The 6184-nt window shown below is 29.2% G+C and overlaps 1 protein-coding gene across 1 annotated transcript in view; it reads left to right on the top strand.

Annotated features, from left to right (window-relative positions):
• Positions 1-6184, top strand: part of LOC125823082 (fatty acid amide hydrolase-like) — a 339008-nt gene that overhangs the window by 153736 nt on the left and 179088 nt on the right. The window lies entirely within an intron of this gene.

Here is a 6184-nt window from a genome sequence, read left to right as displayed (position 1 = left end):
AGTTTCTATGATCTGTAGGTGGCACCCATAGAGTCGACCCCACGATTTTTAGTAGGGGTATTCTAGTGTTTTCCAACCCCTTCTAAGATTAAACCCCAACATTTTTACCTCGAATTAAGGGTTAAACATTGTTGATCAACTCTTATACGTTCATTAGCACTCCCAAGACTTAGAGCACTCATCCAAGATGAGAAAGGTAGGGTTTTCAAGCATCTTCTTCAATTCTTCGAGTTGCTTCAAGAAAAGTGTTTTTCCATGTATGTAAGGCTATTCATAGTGATAGACTGAGTTCATCCTCATGCCCTACATCTAAATTCAGTCAGTAAGAGTCTAATCTAGGGTTATACCCTTAGTTTCGAGAATTCTTGATATGAATTATGTTATCAATTCCAAGTTCTAAATTCTTGATTTTGAGTTGCAATATATTATGCATCGAGATCTTTGAGTTGTTTTCCATGTTTATATTCCCACTTGAACCCTATGATGAGTGGTAGATTTTCACTCATTTGAGGTCTTTTTAGTTCAACAATTAGTGTCCTCGATGCATGTTTATGTCCTGTCCTGATGATATTTTGAGGTTTTTCGGGTATGAAGGATAAAGGATAAGGCAATGATGAATACATGAAAAAAAGGCCAAAAATATTGTAAGGAGTACAAACTCCCAACTGGTAGTCGCCTAACCAAAACGGTGGATCGCCTAATTGGTCTGACCTCACCCAAGTTGACAATATGCACAATTGTAAATATTTAAGGCAGGTCGGCAGACTAAAGACGAAAAGGCAATTCGCCGAAGTTAAATGGGCGAACTAGAAGTCCATCACCAAAGGTGAAAGAATTCTGAGCAAAAATGAAAGTTGAAAGGGTGAACAAGGTGGTAATCGGTGATCCATCGAATGTGAAAAACTGACTCGATCGAGTTCACCAATTGAGGTTTAAACACCTGAAGCTTGAAACAAAAGAAAAGCGAGCTAAAGAGAAAATGGCGATCTGCCAAATGAGTTAAGTGAGCCCTACTAACGTCACCAAATGAGTCACGTATGGAATCTTAGGGTAATTTTGGGGAAACTATAAATAACCCACAGGAGAGAGAAAATATAGGAAGGTTTGGGGGAGGCTAGTGGAATGTTGAGATAAACTTTTCCCTAATTTCATAGTTTAATTTTGATATTGAGAAATACTTTTTTTCTTAGTTTTTTGGGTTTTTCAAACACTCTTGTAATTAACAATTGAGGATTGAAATAGAAGTGGTTGTTGAAGATTATTTCTTAATTTCCAACACATTAATGGCTGATAACATCATAAGTATAATTTCTTTATTTTTTATGATGTGTGACTAAAATCCCAACTCTAGGGGTGTGATTATGGGGTTGGGTGTTGACTTAATGTAGTGGGTCTTATTTTATGTTGTGTTTTATTATTGTTCATCTATGAATTTAGGTTATTTAGCATGAGATTAAATTCATGGGTTAAGGTTGCAAACTATTCCTATTCGAGATCTTTGATAGATGTTCGAAAGAGATTAATTGAAGTGGGTAAATAACTTGATGTATGCAATTTATGTTTGACTTCTATGGTTTGCTCGAAAGAGAAATTATAGTGCATTTCTAGTTGTCAAATCTGCTCGAAAGAGAGATTTTCGTAAGGTAATGAGTTGATTTGTGATTCACCTAGATGAGACCGAAAGGAGATTCTATGATATGATACTATGAGATCGAAAAAAGAGTAGTGCCATTGAAGATTTCCTAGCCTATCCATATTTATTTAGCACTATTGAGCAGGACTTGTACCCCTATGTGACATCAATACCAATCTCCACACCTCTAGATGGTCTCTTACTTGTGAAATCCCTATGTTTTTTAGTTTAATTGCGATACTTAATTACAATTCTCTTTTTGTAAATTTGGTAAAATTATCTACCCAATTGTTCTAAAGTGCTACAATGAATAGGTCTGCATACTTTATTTCCTTGTCGTATCCTTAAATCATTTCTTGTGGGATTCGATCCCGACTCTTCATTGTGTATTTTTATGGCTGACGATCGCTTACTCTTCTTTTTGTTTTGAGGATAATTTAAGCGTTATAAAAAATGGTGGTGCTGACGGAGAATGGTAGCTAAGAATTCAATTTGTTAAGTTAGTTTGTAAAGTTGAGTTTGTTCTATACCCTGGCAAGGTATAGGACAGTTCTAGCTGTGTGGGCGAGATGATTTATCATCACGAGACTCATAACGATGATTGTCATATATATATATATAGTTCAGTGAGTTAGCATATTTTACTTTGTGAGGCTTTAAATGATCTTAGCTTCTATTTATGCTTTACATTTAGTTGAGTATTTTGTTGCAGCCTTTTAGTTCAGCTATTGTTGCTTCAGCTATATTACATACCCGTACTTTCAATGTACTACTGTCATTCAATTGACATCTTTTTATGATGTATATACATGTGTTTAGGATCGTCAACATGCGCTTTGTTAAGATTACTTCACACTCTTGATAGTTTTTTGGTGAGACTTCCTTGATTACGGAGGACTCCACTTATTTAGTTCAGTCTTAGTTTGTTTAAGGTCGTCATGGGTCTTGTCCCGATACATGTCTTAAAACAGTAGAGGCTTTATAGAGCTTTTAAGATATTTTGTTAAAACTATTACTGTTGTCATTCAGTATTTTCAGATATTTAAATTGAGCACTTTGACTTAATGATTTATTTTCATTTTAAAGCCTATATCTACTTGAGTTAGTCTTCCCCTAAGTAGTCAACTAGGCTAAGGGTTCGCTTCGCAGCCAACAATGGTTCTCGAGTGTCGGTCACGTCCAGGGTATAGGCTCAGAGCGTGACAGGTGCACCCAAAGTATTCAAATCTTGAATTCGTCTTAACATGCAATACTGATGGAGCTAGAAAAGGGAATATGCGACATAGTTCATATGGTTTTTGTGTCACTATTTGGAGAGCTTTAAGATTTTATATCTACCAAGTTTTCCAAGATATCAGATTGGAGACAAATTCTTTATGTTTAAAGAAGATGATAGAAGGGCACCAGAAAATACCTTGGGAGATGGCCGAGACAATTGAGGAAGTGAAGGAAATTGCTAGTCAAATAAATGTACAGTTCAATCATATATTCATAGAAACTAATCAACTAGCGAATTTCATCACAAACACGACAATCAATCAAGAAGACATGAAACAATTCTATAGTTTTAACAAGCAACAAAACATGGGAAGGAAGATTTTGAAATGTACAAAACCCAAATACCAACAATTAGAGTAAGAATAAAGAGTATTAACAACAATCACAAAATCCAAACATGATGGGAGAGTAGAGAAAGGTCACACAATCTGACAGTTATTAAATGACAGATAGTTTGTGACCAAATAAAAAAAAATAATGTGAAAATACTAACTAGCCTAAGCTGCGTCAGCCAACAAAAAACAATACTTTCACAAGTAAAAGGCGAAGGTCAAGGAACCAGATCCAAATTGCATAACTAGTATCCAATTGAGAGTTCCAAATGAAAGAGCTTGGGAGCGACTTGGTTTTCTCAACTTCTACTTCAACTAAAGGAAAATCAACAGTCAAATAAGGATTTAAGGGAGATTAAGGGTCTGTCTGAAAAGTCACCTGGTAATTGGAATTGGTGTAATTACTAGGGTAATAATTATCAGCCTAGTAATTACATATCCTAGTTATTACATTGACTTGTTTGTTTGACACAGTGTAATTACACATGTGTTGTTTGAATTCACAATTGCAATAATAAGATATTATTAAATTTTAAAAATAAAAATTAATTATTTAAAATTTATATTAGACAAATAAGAAACTTTATAAATGATATTAAATTGAATTTGTAAGAGATATATATTTTTGAAAATATATTACTAATAAACATACGTTTTTAACTAATATTATGAAAAAACTAATTGATTTATATTTTTCAAATTAGTATATTTCAGTTGAACTAATCATATAAACTAAAAGTACAAGATTTCTATGAACATCATGAAATGCATTTTGACAAAAAAAAAATCAATGTTATAAATAAAATGTCATCATTATTAAAATATTTGACAAAAAAGATAATATATCAAGTCTAACTAAAAAATAAATGACTTGCAATATGAAGTCTCACGTAATACTACTAAAACAAATGAAACTGAAAATATAACATAAGTTCTAAATTCAAAACAAATTATTCTTATGTCAAATTTGAGCATAACATATATAAATATGATTTAAAAGAAAAGGAAAACCTAACTGCACAACCTTAATCAACAAAGAATTCTACTTTAATTTAAAATTTAGAATACTATCAAAATTATGCCAATAAAAATAAAATAAGCATGGCATGAAAAATAAGTATTACAAAAAATTGCATGGAATCACATGAAGTAAAGGCTGAGAATGAGAAGGAAATGAAATATAAAAAATAAAAAATAAAAACAAACTTTTAGAAATTTTTAGAATAATAAAAAAAAGAACTTAAAATAATAGAATTAAAAAAAAACTAAAACGAAGAAAAAAAAATTGAATTTGAAAAAAGAAATTAAAAAGTAACCAACTTGTAATTACACCATGTTAAGGCATGTTTGGAAAGTCACCCTGGTAATTAGATTTGATGTAATTGCGTGTATATATATTGTCTGACCTGTTTAGTTGGCCAGGTAATTACTTGGTCAGCAAATAATTGAATGTAATTGACAGGGTTACACTCTCCAATTCGCAGAGGGAGACTGTGAAATACTAGTAACTAGTATACGTATCCGTGCGTTGTGCGGATATTTTAAAATATAATAATATTTTAAATTAAAAATAACTATTAAAATTTATCATGCACTTAGTAATGTATATTTTTAAAATAATGACACAATTCGTTGACTTATTTATTTGAGCATGTTAAATTAATATTATTAATACACAATTTAACAATTATATTATTAATTATTATGTCTATAGCTATAATTAGCTATTAGAATAATAACACAATTTTTTTTTTGAATTTTTGTTAGTATTTTATTACGTTAAAAGAAATACAATCAGTGTAATATAATTGGTTTAATTTACTAAATTTTTACTTAATCAGGTCTTAGAGTTTGTGTTTGAGTGAGAATGTAATTGGAAGTTCTAAAACTGCCTATTTATATTCCCATTTTTTTTTTAAATAAAGAATTTAACTATTATTTTTAATTTTTAATTTTAAAAAAGATCATTCAAATATTTAATTTTTAATTTTAATCTTTATATAAATATTAAAAATTAAAAATTGTGTAATATAATTTTTTTAATTTACTAATTTTCAATTAATCAGGTTTTAGAGTTTGTGTTTGAGTGGGAATGTAATGAGAAGTTTTAAAACTGCCCTATTTATATTCTCGTTTTTATTTAAATAAAGATTTTTTTTGAATTTTTAATTTTAAAACAGATCATTCAAATATTTAATTTTTAATTTTTATCTTTATATAAATATTAAAATTTGTAAAATGGTTATATAATATTAATTTAAAGTAATTATTCAATTAAAATATTTTTTAAAATTTTAATTTCTATTTTAAAATGGCAATTCATTTTATTTTAATTATTAGACAATTTTCTGTATATCTTCTTAGTGTGAAGTTTCATATTTTTAAAAATTCGTTTATTTTATTGTAATTTTTTTTCATAATCTGTTTTTAGAGTTTGTGTTTGAGTAGGAATTTAATGTGGAGTTTTAAAACTGTTTATTTATTGTGAAAAAATTATAAATGACATATATATGACTAATATTTTCAAGTTATGATAGTATAATAAAACTTTCAAGTTGTAACAATAAAAAATTTCAGGTTGTAACATTTTTTTTAAAATAATAGTAAAAAACGTTTTTTTTTAAATCATAAAAAGAAAAAAGCGGATATGTCATTAATTTGAATACATTATGGATAATTAATAATGCCATAAATTTAGGGGATTCAAAGCAAAATATTTGTTTTCCTTTTTTTACTGAATCAGTTAAAATTAATTTTTTTTAAAAAGAATATTTGTTTTCCTTGTTTAGCTCAAAGCAGTTAAAATTTGTTCAAACATATTTCTTTTCTTTTGTTAGAAGGTTTCTCTCTCTTCTCAATATTTTCTCTGTAAACTGTTACTCTCATCTAATTCATATTCTTTTTATTCAATAATCTTTATTTTCTTGTAATGGACGGCTTC

Source organism: Solanum verrucosum, unplaced genomic scaffold (assembly GCF_900185275.1).
Source record: "Solanum verrucosum unplaced genomic scaffold, falcon-dt-bn FXZP01000301.1, whole genome shotgun sequence".
NCBI classification, from domain to species: domain Eukaryota; kingdom Viridiplantae; phylum Streptophyta; class Magnoliopsida; order Solanales; family Solanaceae; genus Solanum; species Solanum verrucosum.
The sequence above is the reverse complement of the archived record's forward strand: the minus strand, read 5'-3'. Positions and strand labels throughout refer to the sequence as shown.